The following is a 16,207-nucleotide window of genomic DNA, read 5'->3' on the forward strand; positions in this document are numbered from 1 at the left end:
AAGTGTAGAAGATTGTAGTTTAGTCGGGCAGTATGGTCGGCACGGGCTTGGAGGGCCGAAGGGCCTGTTCCTGTGCTGTACATTTCTTTGTTCTTTGTTCTTTGACATATAAGGAGAAATGCGTTTTCCACACAACCCGGCTAGCCATCCTCGGCTATGTTGTGGAAAACAGAGTCCTAGGGCCTGACCCCGAATGCATGCACCCCCTCCTGCAACTCCCCCTCCCCCAAGGCCCTGAAAAGGTGCTTGGGGTTCTTCTCCTACTATGCCCAGTGGGTCCCCAACTATGATGGTGTGAAAGGCTATCGATGAAGCAGCTGGAGATGGCTGTAGAATGGAAAATTGAACAGGTGGCAACAGTTGATACATGTGCACAGATTTAACTTCATAGCTTTCCACTGAATGTTTCTAACTTTTAATTTTGAGGTCCTCATAACTCGTGCTCTTTTTTTTCCCAATGACATGCACTATTTTGGGATGAAATCAATTTGGGCAGCTCGACGTGAAAAAGAAAGATTGACATTCAGAGACCTTACACTCTCTTGCTGATATCCTGTTGTCCACTGAAGGAGTTGGTGGAAATGCGCAGCTCTGGCGGCGCAGCAGCACCCAGCCGGCGATTGGCTGGCTTCATCGCCCGTGTCATTCTTCCGCGCGACAATTGGGTGATGTCACAAAGCGCGACAGCGCGTGTTGCCGGAGCTGGGGCTTGGAGCGCGCGGCAGGGTAAGCTGTTAGTTTGTTACAGCGGCACAGAGTAACATTGTATCCAGACCGGCCGGCCGTGATTCTCATTGTGCTGCACCTCATGTCTCCACAGCACACTGCCCACAAACTCAGCCACATCATCTTTCATACGATTGACTTGTACACTGAGTGAGCAGCGAGGATGAGTAAGGCAGCGGGGGGCTGCCTTTGAATTGTAAGGACGTTGCTGTCCGAGCCGGTTTGTGTGTGTGCACACTTGCTGCTCCAGTTGCCCGTAATTCCTAAGCCCAGTAGTCTGGTACAAACAGTTTCATTTCCAGTGATTCCCTTTTGAGTGATTACAGTTAACTCTATTATTGAGGTTTCCATTTCTCCTACCCCATCACCAGCGAGGCACTCCAGTTCCCTTTGGCCAAGTTAATGATTAAGTAGCAGGCCAAAATAACCTCTTTCATTTATTTGACCAGGTTAATGTTTGAGGTCGGGGAAAATAATGGGAAGTATGGGAGAATGTTTTTGTTTTATTTGTTCAACTATGTTTTAGTAACACCTGCCTGGGAATCACAACATGTTCAAGGTTCAACAGATTCAAGTCCCAATCCGGAGAGTGAGCACAAAAATCTGGACTGACATTCCCAATATATTCTTGAAGGAGTGGGATACTGTTTGAAGCACTGTCTCTTGGATGTGATGTTGAACCAACATCTGACTGCTGGATGTGAAAGATTCTATAATACTCTTGAAGAAGGAGAGGGGAGTTAATGCTGAAGCCCTGGTCAATATAGATCCCTCAATCAACATATTTTCTGGTTGTTATCCTGTTGCTGTTTGTGGGAGTATACTTTGTGCAAATTGACTGCTGCATTTCCTATGTTACAACATGGACTACATACCTTCAAGGTGCAAAAGTGCTTTGAGATCTGGTGGTTGTGAAAAGGGCTTTATAGATGCAAATCACTTTTTTCATGGCCTGTAAGTTATTGGTAAGGCCAGCATGTGTTGCCCATCCCTAGCTGCCTTTGAGAAGTTGATGAGCTGTGACCTTGAACAGCTGCAGTCCACGTGGTATAGGTATACCCACAATGTTGTTGGGGATGTTATTTCAGGATTTTGACCCAGAGTCAGTAAATGAACAGCAATATGGTTCCAAGTCAGAGTTGTGTGTGACTTGGAAGAGAACTGGCAGATTCCCATGTATCTGCTCTCCTTGTTCTAGCCAACTACTCTCCTTGTTCTAGCTAGTAGAGGTGCTGGGTTTAGAAGGTGCTGTCAAAGGAAGCTTGGCAAGTTGAAGCAGTGTATCTTATAGATGATACACGTGGTCCTCCATTCACCTTGCCATTTCAGCAGCTACCAATCTGCTCTAACACAGCCTCACCTCAACCTTTTGAGGCCTTCATCACGATTAAAATGATTGCACTCATATCTTCGCTGCTTCCCCTGGGAAGTCCCTCATCCTTAAGTTCAAGGCTCTTTTAACATTATCTCCAAAATTTGAAACCATTTGTCCAAACTCCAATCCCTCCAATCAGACTTCTGACGCTGTCAATGTTGAAACGTGTCTTATTAAAATTACAAATTACATCTTGTGATTGTAAAAGGCCAGTTAGCCCACCACCTTATCAAACAGTCTGCGGTCTTTGATAGAATTGGTCCCTACAACTTCACTCCCTGATTGTCCTCCTGGTTCCATATTGAGCTGTCTAATCGTAGCCAGCAATTTCTATCAATGACTTCTCTTCCCATGTTTTGCATTGTCAACTCTCATGTACCTGAAGAATTCTGTTCTCGGCCCTCTCCTGTTTCACATCTCATGCTACCTTTCATGACATCATCTAAAAATGTGGCATCAATCTCCACATATATGCTGGTGACACTACCTCCCCACATCTTCTCGAGTCCCCCACTGTTTCTAAGTTATCAGGTTGCTTGTTAAACATTGAGTACTGAGTGAATAGCAAATTCCTACAATTAAATATTGGAAAGATCAAAGCCAACGCTTCTGCCACCATGTCTGTTCCCTAATTTTTTAGAAATGATTTTAGAGTACCCTATTTATTTTTTCCAATTAAGGGGCAATTGTGGATTAACGTGGCCAATCCACATAGCTTGCACATTTTTGGTTTGTGGGGGTGAAACCCACGCAAACACGGAGAATGTGCAAACTCCACTGGGACAGTGACCCAGAGCCGGGATCGAACCTGGGACCTCGGTGCCGTGAGGCCGCAGTGCTAATCCATTGTGCCACCGTGCTGCCCTGTATCTGTTCCCTGGTGACCAACTCCACTACTCTTCCTTGCAACTGTCTTGAGGCGAATGTCAGGCTGTTTTCAACCTCTGTCATTTTTGACCCCAGGGTGTGTTGCCAACTACGTTCCTGCTATCACCTAAGGCAGCCTACTTCCACCTGTATATAGTGGCCTGACTCTGCCCCTGCCTCCATACTTCTGTTACTGAAACCCTCACCATATCTCTGGGTTACAGAACAAAGCAAAGTACAGCACAGGAACAGACCCTTCGACACAAAGCCTATGCCCATCATGATGCCGTGACTAAAAAAAAAACCTTCTTCCCTTACTTGGTCCGTATCCCTCTATTTGCTTCCTATTCATGTATCCATCCAGATTCCTCTTAAATGTTTCTAACGTGCCTGCTTTCGCCACATCCTCTGGCAGCGCATTCCAGGCACCCATCACTCTCTGTGTGAAAAGTTTATTCTGTACATCACCCTTAAACTTTCCCCCTCTCACCTTGAACTTGTGCCCCCAAGTAATTGACATTTCCACCCTTGGAAAAAACCTCTGACTGTCCAACCTGTCTATGCCTCGTATAATTTTGTAGAGCTCTTTTAGGTCTCCCTTCATCCTTACTCTTTCCAGTGAAAACAATCTTAGTTTATTCAACCTTTCCCCATAGCCAACACCCTCAAACCCTAACCCTAACTCTAATCCTGGTGAACCTTCTTTGCACTCTCTCCAAAGCTTCCACGTCTTTCTAATAATGTGGTGACCAGAGCTGCACGCAACGCTCAAATGTGGCCGAACTAAGGTTATGTACAGCTGCAACATTATTTCCCAACTCTTGCACTCAATGACCCGGCATATGAATGCAAGCATGTCATATGTCTTCTTAATCACCTTGGCCACCTCTGTTGCCACTTTTAGGGAACTGTGGACCTGCATGCCCAGAACCCTCTGCATGTTGCACATGGTCCTCCATTCACCTTGCCATTTCAGCAGCTACCAATCTGCTCAACCATAGCCTCACCTCAACCTTTTGAGGCCTTTATCACTATCCTAAGGGATCTGCAATTTACAGTATAATTCATACCGAGATATGATTCTCCAAAATGCATCACTTCGTATTTGTCCGGATTAAACACCATCTGCCATTTCTGTGCCCACATCTCCAATTTATCTATATCCTGTTGTATCCCAATGCTCGGTACTATCAGCAACTCTGCCAATCTTTGTGTCATCTGCAAACTTACTAATCAGACCACCCACATTTTCCTCCAGATCATTTATGTATACTATAAACAACAGATCTCCATTCAGAAAAACACCCTTCCACTGCTACTCTCTGTCTTCTATAACCAAGCCAGTTCTGTATCCATCTAGCCATCCCACCCCAAATCTCATGTGATTTTAGTTTTTGTACCAGTCTGCTATGTGGGACCTTGTCAAATGCCTTACTAAAGCCCATATAAACTACATCCACAGCCCTTCCCTCATCAATTTTGTCATCTCTTCAAAAAAACTCAAATTAAGTTGAGACGTAGGGGCCAGAATTGCTGATCCTGGGGCCGTGTTGACGCCGTCGAGAAACGCAACGGTGTTTCTGACGATGCCATCACTTATCCTCAGGATCATAGAATCCCGCCCCAGATTTCCATTCAGAAAAACAGCCTTCCACCGCTACTTTCTGTCTGTATAACCAAGCCAGTTCTGTATCCGTCTAGCCAGACCACCCCGAATCCCAAGTGATTTTAGTTTTTGTACCAGTCTGCCATGTGGGACCTTGTCAAATGCCTTACTAAAGTCCATATAAACTACATCTACAACCCTTCCTTCATCAATTTTCTTTGTCGCTTTTTGAAAAAACTCAATCAAGTTGATGAGACATCACCTTCCCCGTACAAAACCATGCTGCCTGTCACTAACGAGCCCATTTTCCTCCAAATGTGCATACATCCTGTCCCTCAGTACCTTTTCCAAAAGCTCCCCCACCACTGATGTCAGGCTCACCGGCCTATAATTTGCTGGATTGTCCCTGCTTCCTTCCTTAAACAAGGGAATAACATTGGCTATTCTCCAGTCCTTTGGAACCTCGCCTGTGTCAAAGAGGATGTGACGATATCTGTTAAGGCCCCAACTATTTCTCCTCTTGCCTCCCGCAGTAGAACATAGAACATAGAACATAGAACAATACAGCGCAGTACAGGCCCTTCGGCCCACGATGTTGCACCGAAACAAAAGCCATCCAACCTACACTATGCCATTATCATCCATATGTTTATCCAATAAACTTTTAAATGCCCTCAATGTTGGCGAGTTCACCACTGTAGCAGGTAGGGCATTCCACGGCCTCACTACTCTTTGCGTAAAGAACCTACCTCTGACCTCTGTCCTATATCTATTACCCCTCAGTTTAAAGTTATGTCCCCTCGTGCCAGCCATATCCATCCGCGGGAGAAGGCTCTCACTGTCCACCCTATCCAACCCCCTGATCATTTTGTATGCCTCTATTAAGTCTCCTCTTAACCTTCTTCTCTCCAACGAAAACAACCTCAAGTCCATCAGCCTTTCCTCATAAGATTTTCCCTCCATACCAGGCAACATCCTGGTAAATCTCCTCTGCACCCGCTCCAAAGCCTCCACGTCCTTCCTATAATGCGGTGACCAGAACTGTACGCAATACTCCAAATGCGGCCGTACCAGAGTTCTGTACAGCTGCAACATGACCTCCCGACTCCGGAACTCAATCCCTCTACCAATAAAGGCCAACACTCCATAGGCCTTCTTCACAACCCTATCAACCTGGGTGGCAACTTTCAGGGATCTATGTACATGGACACCTAGATCCCTCTGCTCATCCACACTTCCAAGAACTTTACCATTAGCCAAATATTCCGCATTCCTGTTATTCCTTCCAAAGTGAATCACCTCACACTTCTCTACATTAAACTCCATTTGCCACCTCTCGGCCCAGCTCTGCAGCTTATCTATATCCCTCTGTAATCTGCTACATCCTTCCACACTATCGACAACACCACCGACTTTAGTATCGTCTGCAAATTTACTCACCCACCCTTCTGCGCCTTCCTCTAGGTCATTGATAAAAATGACAAACAGCAACGGTCCCAGAACAGATCCTTGTGGTACTCCACTTGTGACTGTACTCCATTCTGAACATTTCCCATCAACCACCACCCTCTGTCAGCTAGCCAATTTCTGATCCACATCTCTAAATCACCCTCAATCCCCAGCCTCCGTATTTTTTGCAATAGCCTACCGTGGGGAACCTTATCAAACGCTTTGCTGAAATCCATATACACCACATCAACTGCTCTACCCTCGTCTACCTGTTCAGTCACCTTCTCGAAGAACTCAATAAGGTTTGTGAGGCATGACCTACCCTTCACAAAGCCATGCTGACTATCCCTGATCATATTATTCCTATCTAGATGATTATAAATCTTGTCTCTTATAATCCCCTCCAAGACTTTACCCACTACAGACGTGAGGCTCACCGGCCTATAGTTGCCGGGGTTGTCTCTGCTCCCCTTTTTGAACAAAGGGACCACATTTGCTGTCCTCCAGTCCTCTGGCACTATTCCTGTAGCCAATGATGACATAAAAATCAAAGCCAAAGGTCCAGCAATCTCTTCCCTGGCCTCCCATAGAATCCTAGGATAAATCCCATCAGGTCCCGGGGACTTGTCTATTTTCAGCCTGTCCAGAATTGCCAACACCTCTTCCCTACGTACCTCAATGCCATCTATTCTATTAGCCTGGGGCTCAGCATTCTCCTCCACAACATTATCTTTTTCCTGAGTGACCCAGTAACCTGGGATAGATCCCATCCGGCCCCGTGGACTTGTCTACCTTAATACAATTTTGGATACTCAACATTTCCTCCTTTGAAATATTGATGTTCTCAAGAGAGTTCACATACCTGTTCCTGACCTCAACCTCCGTCATGTCCTTCTCCCTGGTGAATACCGATGCAAAGTATTCATTAAGGATTTCACCCGCTTCCTGTGGTTCCACGCATAACTTCCCTCCATTGTCCTTAAGTGGGCCTACTCTTTCTCAAAAATGAAGGATAGAAATGGCAGGATTTGGAAACCATGGATGACGAGAGAAATTGTAAGCTTAATCAAAAGGAAATAGGTCCAGGCAGCCAAAAAATGATGAAGCCCTTGAAGAGTACAGTCAATCCTGCCATTTCTATCCTTCATTTTCCTGCGGACATGCCTGTCCTCCCTCTTCAATCAACTGGCCTTTTAAGGTGTCCCACCTATCAGACATGGATTTGCCTTCAAATAGCCTCAATTATCACTCAACTTGACTATTCTTTTTTAAAAAATTGTTTTTATTAAAGCTTTTTTCAACCAGAACTTTTACATAACAGAAAAATAAACGAAAAATATTTAACAAAACTAGGTGGCTGTTATTATTATACAAAATGCAAATATACATTAAAGAGACAATTCCCCCCCCCCCCCACCTGAGACCCCCCCCCCCCCCCCCCCCACACACACACAGTTGCTGCTGACATTTTAGCGCTCACCTAGAAAGTCAAGGAAAGGTTGCCACCGCCTGGAGAACCCCATCAAGGACCCTCTCAAGGCAAACTTTATTCGCTTCAGGCTCTGGAACCCCGCCATATCGCTAACCCAGGTCTCCACGCTCAGGGGTTTCGAGTCCCTCCACATTAACAAGATCCGTCTCCGGGCTACCAGGAGGCAAAGGCCAACACCTCGGCCTCTTTCGCTTCCTGCAGTCCCGGATCCTCCGATACCCCAAATATCGCGACTGTTGGACTCGGCTTCACCCGCGTGTCCAGAATCCTTGACATCGCCCTCGCAAAGACCTGCCAGAATTCTTTAAGCGCCGGGCATGCCCAAAACATATGGGCATGGTTCGCCGGACTCCCTGCACATCTCGTGCACCTGTCCTCCACCCCGAAGAACTTGCTCATTCTCGCTGCCGCCATGTGAGCCCGGTGCACCACCTTAAACTGAATCAAACTGAGCCTGGCGCATGATGCAGACGAATTCACCCTGCCCAGGGCATCAGCCCACAGGCCCTCATCTAGCACCTCAACTAGCTCCTCCTCCCAGTGGCCCTTCAGCTCCTCCACTGAGGCTTCCTCCGATTCCTGCAGCTCCTGATATATATCCGACACCTTCACCTCTCCTACCCAGATACCAGACACTACCCTGTCCTGTATCCTTCGAGGGGGTAGCAGCGGAAATGTCCCCACCTGTTTTTTGAGAAAGTCCCGGTCCTGGAGGTATCTGAAAGCATTTCCCGGGGGCAGGCCGAACTTCTCCTCCAGCGCCTTCAAGCTAGGGAAAGTCCCCTCTATAAACAGGTCTCCCATCCTTCTCATGCCTGCCCTATGCCAGCCTTGAAACTCCTTCTCTATCTTGCCCGGAGCAAATCTATGGTTGTTCCATATCGGGGTCCAAACTGAGGCCCCCTCCTCCTTCCTGTGCCTCCTCAACTGACCCCAGACCCTCAGTGCTGCCGTCACCACCTGGCTTGTGGTATATCGTGCCGGCGAGTTACTAGTGCCCCGAGGTTGGTGCCTCTAGCCGCCCCCACGCCGACCCCTCCTCCATTACCCATTTCCTAATCATGGCCACATTAGCCGCCCAAGAGTAGCTCCAGAAGTTCGGCAGTGCCAGCCAACCAACCCCCCCACCCCCGGCTACGCTCCAAGAACAGTCTTTTGACTCGCGAGGTCTTGCTTGCCCACACAAATCCCGTGATAATCCTGTTCACCCGCTTGAAGAAGGATTTGGGGATGAAAATGAGGAGGCACTGAAAAACAAACAGGAATCTGTGAAGAACCGTCATCTTCACAGTCTGCACCCTTCCCGCCAGGGAAAGCGGGAGCGTGTCCCACCTTTTAAAGTCTCCCTCCATCTGCTCTACAAGCCGAGATAGATTGAGCCTGTGTAGGCCATCCCAGTTCCTAGCCACCTGTATACCTAAATAACGAAAGCTCCTCTCCACCATCTTGAGCGGGAGCTCCCCCAGTCTCTCCTCCTGACCCCTAGCGTGGATTACAAACAGCTCAACTTGTACCCCTAGGATCCGCATGACCTCCCCCATCCCCTCTAGCAGATCTGAAATATACAACAGCAGGTCATTCGCAAAGAGGGAAACCCGGTGCCCCCCCCCCCCCCCCCCCCCCCCCCCCCCCCCCCCCCCCCCCCCGGACCACCCCTCTCCAGTTCCTTGAAGTCCTCAGCGCTATGGCCAACGGCTCAATTACCAGGGCAAATAGTAACGGGGATAGGGGACACCCCTGCCTCGTCCCTCGGTGCAGCCTGAAATACTCCGACCTCAGCCGGTTCGTGGACACACTCGCTACGGGAGCCTGATACAGTAGCTTGACGCACCCTATGAAACCCTCCCCGAATCCGAACCTACCTAACACTTCCCACAGGTACTCCCATTCCACCCTGTCAAAGGCCTTCTCTGCATCCATTGCAGCCACAACCTCTGCATCCCCTCCCTCCGAGGGTATCATAATAATATTCAGGAGCCTCCTCACATTTGTGTTCAATTGCCTGCCCTTGACGAAACCCGCCTGGTCCTCCTCGATCACTCCCGGGACGCAGTCCTCAACTGGTAGCCAGAATTTTTGCCAGCAATTTGGCATCCACATTCAGGAACGATATCGGCCTGTAGGACCCACATTGGAGCGGATCCTTCTCCCTCTTCAAAATGAGCGAGATCAATGCCTGCGACATCGTCTGGAGGAGGGTTCCTCTCTCCTTTGCCTCGTTAAAGGTTCTTAACAGGAGCGGGCTCAGTAGCTCCGAGAACTTATTATAAAATTCTACAGGGAAGCCGTCCAGACCCGGGGCCTTGCCCGACTGCATACTTGCCAGCCCCTTAACTATCTCCACCAACTCCATCGGGGCCCCCAGTCCCTCCACCCGATCCTCGTCCACCCTTGGGAACCTCAATCGATCCCTAAATTGCTTCAACCCTTCCCCATCCCTCGGGGGACTGACTCGTACAGCTTCCCATAAAACTCCTTGAAGACTTCATTGATCTTCTCTGGGCTCAACACCGTATTACCTTCCTTATCCCTCACTCCCCTGATGTCCCTGGCCGCCTCTCTCCTGCGAAGTTGGTGCGCCAGCACCCTACTTGCTTTCTCCCCATACTCGTAGACTGCCCCTTTCACTTTCCTCAACTGTGCCTCCGCCTTCCCCGTGGTCAGCGAATCGAACTCTGCCTGTAATCTCCGGCGCTCCTTTAGCAGCCCCTCCTCGGGGGTCTCCGCGTACTTCCTGTCCACCCTAAGCATCTCTCCCACCAGCCTCTCCCTCCGCCCTCTCTGTGGGACCTAATAGAGATTAACTCCCCTCTGATGACCGCCTTCATAGCCTCCCAAACCGCTGCTGCTGTTACCTCCCCTGTGTCATTCGTTATCACATAGTTCTGAATGCTCCTCCTTATCTGCCCACACACACCTTCATCAGCACGTCCACCCAGCGCGGGACATGGTCCGAGACCGCAATGGCCGAATACTCAACCCCCTCCACACTCAACGCCCTGATCAACACAAAAAAGTCAATCCGCGAGTAGACCCCCCCCCCCAAAAGATCAAGTTACTTGACTCCAAGTCTGAGATTTTAACCAACATGTGTCTCATGAATTCCGCATCATCCCAGTTCGGACCATACACGTTCACAAACACCACCCGGCCCGGGTGCTAGGGGGCAACCTGTAGCTTGCCACTCACCATTTTGTACCTGCCCCCCCATATCCGCCACGATGCTCCCTGCCTCAAACGCCACCTGTTTACTAACCAGAATTGCCACCCCTCTGGTCTTTGAGTCTAGCCCCAAATGGAACACCTGGCCCACCCATCCCCTCCTTAACCTCGTTTGGTCAGCGAGTTTCAAGTGCGTCTCCTGCAGCATGGCCACATCCGCCTTCAACCCCTTTAAATGCGAGAATACACGGGACCTCTTGACCGGCCCGTTCAGGCCCCTCACGTTCCACGTGATCAGCCTGGATGGGGGGTTGAACACCCACTCCCTGCCGACTAGCCATCTCACTTTTTCGGCCAGCCACGTCCCGCGTCCCCTGCTCGCTCCAGCCCACCCGCCGGAGGCCCCCGAACTCGACTCTCCATCTATCCCCAACAGTTGGCTCCCCTTCAGTCAGCAAAGCAGCGCCCCATTCCCCCCCCCCCCAATCCCAACCCTCCATGCCAAGCACCCGCCTAGCACTGATTTTCCCCCCATTGCGCTTCCGTGAGTCAGCTGACCCATGCTGACCCCGGCCGCTCCCACCTCTATCTCCAAACTTACTATTGTCTCCTCCTTCGGGCCCCCAACACCCCCTCCCCCACAGGGCCCCATCCAGTTCCAAGGGCCATCCGGATCCTTCCCGTGCACCGGACAACACAACCCGGGCGTTACCCCGCCCCCTGAAACAAAAAAACAGAAAAAGAAAAGCAAACAAACTTAAATTCTACTAACAATCTTACACTAGGCCAACACCCGGTTACACATCTCCGCCAGCGCGTTTCACCCACGTGCAGCTGCCCCTTAGTTCAAGTCCAGCTTTTTATGCTTAATGAATGTCCACGCCTCATCCGGTGTATCGAAATAATGGTGCCTGTCCTGGTACGTTACCCAAAGTCTCGCTGGATGCAGGAGCCCGAACTTCACCCCTTTGCTGTGAAGGACCGCCTTAGCCCGGTTGAAACCCGCATGCCTCCAGTTCAGCTCCCAAGTCCTGGTATATGCGAATCTCGCCGTTCTCCCACTTACTGCTCAGCTCCTTCTTTGCCCAACGCAGGACACGCTCCCTGTCTGTAAAGCGGTGGAACCTTATCACCATCACCCTTGGTGGTTCGTTCGCCCTCGGCGTCCTTGCGAGGACTCTATGTGCCCCATCCAGTTCCAAGGGCCGCGGGAATGCCCCTGCGCCCATTAGCGTCCCCAGCATTGTAGTCACATACGTGCTCACGTCCGCACCTTCAGGGAAGCCCAGGATCCGCAGGTTGTGACTGCGAGACCTATATTCGAGGTCATCCAGCCTCTCCTGCCATCTCTTGTGTAGGGCCTCGTGCGCCTCCACCCTGACCGCCAGGCCCAGGATCTCGTCCTCATTCTCAGATACCTTCCTCTCCACCTCTTTGATCGTCTTGCCCTGTATCTTCTGAACCTCCGCCATCTTTTCCATGGAGGCCTTCGTAGGGGCCAGCATCTCTGTCTTCAGCTCTGCGAAGCAGCTCCTCAGAAAGTCTTGCTGCTCTCTCGATCACTGGGCCTATGCTTCTTGGTCCGCACTGGCCCGCCATTTTGTCCTCCCGGACCCGCTCCGCTCTCTTCCTCGCAATCACTCGTTTAACGGCCCCGCTCCTGGTTCCCCCCCATACAGCAGTGGGGGGAACCTCTCCAGTGTCCTTTTCCACGCCGGTATTCACCTTCAAGTGCCGTTGCCGCCCCGTTTAAAGGCCCGAAACCCCGATCCCGGCGTGTATGCGACCTATTCGGACATGGCCGCTACCAGAAGCCTCAACTTGACTATTCTAGCAGATTGCTGGCTGGCCCCCCCTTATTCTGCACCCTTCCCCCATAAATTTGGTTATCTAAATCTCTGCTACTTGTGTCCAACCTGCAGAAAAGTTCTGTTCACGTATGGTTGGGCAGATTGGTAGCTGCCCATCATGATTTTTAAAATGCTCATCCTTGTTTTCAAATCCCTCCATATCCTGAGCCCTCCCTATCTCGAATCTCTTCCCACCCCACACTTTTTATAAGCACCTTGGGAAGTTTTGAAGGCAAGCTATTTCAAAGCTTATTTAGGCGATCCAGCATTGAATGCTCATTGTGATGCCGTACTTAACCCTGGTTCCCGATTTATAAAGTCAGTGAGGTTATACAAGTGATTGTTTCTTCATACTAGATGCGTAAACACATGCCAGAGAAGGTTGGGAAGAATAGTAAGCCTGAGGATTAGGAGTGTTTCAGAAACTAGTAAAGGATGACTGAAAGGTGATTGTGTTTTTTTAAAAAAATAGAGGGGCTAAACTAACTAGGAAGATGAAAGTGGGCTATGAGCTTTTGCAAGTATATGGAAAGGAGCTGAAGCAGGGGCAGGATAAATTATCATGGGGGTTGGAGAAATGACAGATGTTGAACAAATATATTTTTTGTCTTCACAATAGAAGACACCAATTAAATAGCAAGATGGAAGACAAGTAAAGGACTAATAATAATCAGGAGCTTGACATAATTAATATCAACAGAGAAAAATAAGTGGAGAAACTTGGAATAAAAGACAACAGATCATGACTTGATGGTTTACATTCTGTGGTTCTAAAAGAGATAATGGATGGTCTGGTTAAGATTTCATGACCCCCAGTGGATTGTAAGTTACTAAATGTAAAACCTTTGATTACAAAAAGAGCAAGGAAAGAAAACTGGAGGCAACATAAGTTAGCCTGACATTGGTCATCGGGAAAATGCTGGAATCTATTCTTAAAGAAGTATTTAAAAATGCACTTAAATCATTATATGAAGTGGTCTACAAAAAGTTAATTTTACCATAAATGAAAAGGGTCATGAGAGGTGGGGGTTTGTTGTGGTTACAAATCTAGATGGGAATGTAAGCTGTGAGGAGGATACAAATAGACTGAAAAGAGAGATGGGCAGGCTGTGGAAGTGGTCAGTAAAGTGGGATTATGGAATATAATTTGGGAAAGTAGGAGGTCATTTTTTTTATCAGAATGGAAAAGTGGAATATTTTTCAAAAGGTGTGAAACTTCAAAATGCTGTTCAGAGATATGGGTGTACTTATACAAGCAACATTAAAATTAGCATGTAAAATCAGCAAACAAATAGGAAGTCAAATGGCATGCTGGCCCTGATTTCAAAAGGATTGGAGTACAAGAACGATGATGTCATGGCACAGTGGTTAGCACATCTGCCTCGTAGCACCAGGGATCCGGGTTCAATTCCGGCCTTTGGTGACTTGTGTGGAGTTTGCCTGTGTCTGCGTGGGTTTCCTCCGGGTGCTCCAATTTCCTCCCCACAGTTCAGATATGAGCAAGTTAGGTGGATTGGCCATGCTTTACAGAAAATTGCCTCTTGGTGTCCAGGGATGTATAGGTTAGGTGGGATTGGGAAAGGGAGTGGACCTAGGTAGGGTGGTGCCCTTTCTGAGAGTTGGTGCAGACTCGATGGGCCAAGTGGCCTCCTTCAACACTGTGGTATTCTGTGGCTCTATGGTTCGAATAGGTGAATTTAGTGAAACCATCCCTGGAGAACTGTGTTCAGCTTTGATCTCCATATCTCCTGTTCCTTTGAGACAGTACAGTGAAGGTTCACTATACTGGTCCATGGGATGGAAAGGTCGTTCTCTGAGAGGCTGAGCCAATGGATCAATGCACACGTTAAAAGAGTGAGACCGTATCTCCTTGAAGCATTTGGCATGTTCCAGTTTACTTTTTATATTTTTAAAAAACACAAAAAGGTGGCCACCGAAGGATCACCTGCCTTCTCTTGTAGATTGAAACACTCCCTTGTATAAAGAAGAAACAAAAGGAATTTTCCAGACTGATAACTGCCTTTTCCCTGAAATTAACTTAAAAGGATCAAATGGGTTATTGCAATGGGAAGGGCAGCACGTTAGCACAAGTGGATAGAACTGTGGCTTCACAGCGCCAGGGTCCCAGGTTCGATTCCCTGCTGGGTCACTGTCTGTGCGGAGTCTGCACGTTCTCCCCGTGTCTGCGTGGGTTTCCTCCGGGTGCTCCGGTTTCCTCCCACAGTCCAAAGATGTGCAGGTTAGGTGGATTGGCCATGTTAAATTGCCCTGAGTGACCAAAAAGGTTAGGAGGGGTTATTGGGTTACAGGGATAGGGTGGAAGTGAGGGCTTAAGTGGGTCGGTGTAGACTCGATGGGTCGAATGGCCTCCTTCTGCACTATATGTTCTATGTTAACTGTGATAGTACAAAGGCACGAGCTGTCTGAAACTCCAGGTGTGAATGTATAATCGACTTGACCACCCACCTTATTTGGAAAAGGTTCTTGGATTGATAATAGGGCACATGGGTGAGTCAGCCATGTTTGTTTCCTGCTTTTAAAACTGAGAGGCAATGCAGAAAGTCCACCAGGAAGCAATCAAACCAGCTTGTGGGGAGGCGGTGGCATAATGGTATTGTCACTGGACTAGTAATCCAGATACCTACTGGTCCCAGGTTCAAATCCTGCCACTGCAGATGGTGAAAGTTGAATTCAATAAAAGTCCGGTTTTCATGATGACCATGAAACCCTTGTCGATTCTCGGAAAAACCCATCTGGTTCACTGATGTCCTTTCGGGAAGGAAATCTGTCATCTTTCCCTAGTCTGGCCTCCATGTGACTCCAGACCCACAACAATGTGGTTGACTCTTAACTGCCCCCTCAAGGACAATTAGGGATAGGCAATACATGCTGGCACAGTCTGCGATGCCCATGAACAAATTAAAAAAAAACTGCAGCCCAACCTGAGAACCAACACAGCTACGAGAAGCCTCGTAGCCAGAGGGTTTTTCATGAAGCTGCAAGAATTTTACTCAAACTGAAAGCATCAACGCATCTAAAACTGCAGAACTGCTATGAAAGAGATAAAGTGTCATCTTTGTGTGAGTGGTAGCATGCGGGAGTTGAGTTAGTGAGATGTGGGTTCTTTTTCTGGGGGAAGTGTGGGTTAGTAAGTAACCTTTATTGCAAAAGTGACCAAAAGGCTTGCTGATGGGATTATTTGAATGGGGACAGCCACTCCAGTGCGGAAATACACACAAATCTTGCATAATAATCATGGACAGTAAGAGAAAAAAAAAATTCTTTCTGACACATTGGAGATTCTGCAGGGGTCTGATACAGTATACCAGTTGTTGCTGGGAGGATATAGATGTGGACTGGGGTGATTGAGCAAATTGTCAGACAGAGGGATCAATCACATGGTGCTAAATTATGTTACAGTTATATAGAACGTTGGTTAAGTCATATTTGGGATATTGTGTCCAATTCTGGTCACCACACTACCAGAAGGACATGGAGGCTTTGGAGAGAGTACAGAAAAGGTTTACCAGGATGTTGCCTGATTTGGAGGGTATTAGCTATGAGGAGAGATTGAATAAACTGGGATTGTTCTCCCTAGAAAGATGGAGGCTGAGGGGGTGATCTGATAGAAGTTTATAAAATTATGAAGAGTTGGAGGTTTTTTCCCAGGGTGGAAATGG

The 16,207-nt window shown here is 48.3% G+C and overlaps 1 protein-coding gene across 1 annotated transcript in view; it reads left to right on the forward strand.

The window, feature by feature from the left end:
• The first annotated feature begins 659 nt into the window (after positions 1-659).
• Positions 660-16,207, forward strand: part of naf1 (nuclear assembly factor 1 homolog (S. cerevisiae)) — a 543,280-nt gene continuing 527,732 nt past the window's right edge. The window contains exon 1 of the mRNA XM_072496154.1: positions 660-726. The gene's annotated coding sequence lies outside the window, so the exon portion shown is untranslated. The remainder of the gene's footprint in view (positions 727-16,207) is intronic.

The sequence above is a fragment of the Scyliorhinus torazame genome, chromosome 3 (genome assembly GCF_047496885.1).
Source record: "Scyliorhinus torazame isolate Kashiwa2021f chromosome 3, sScyTor2.1, whole genome shotgun sequence".
Taxonomy (NCBI): Eukaryota; Metazoa; Chordata; class Chondrichthyes; order Carcharhiniformes; family Scyliorhinidae; genus Scyliorhinus; species Scyliorhinus torazame.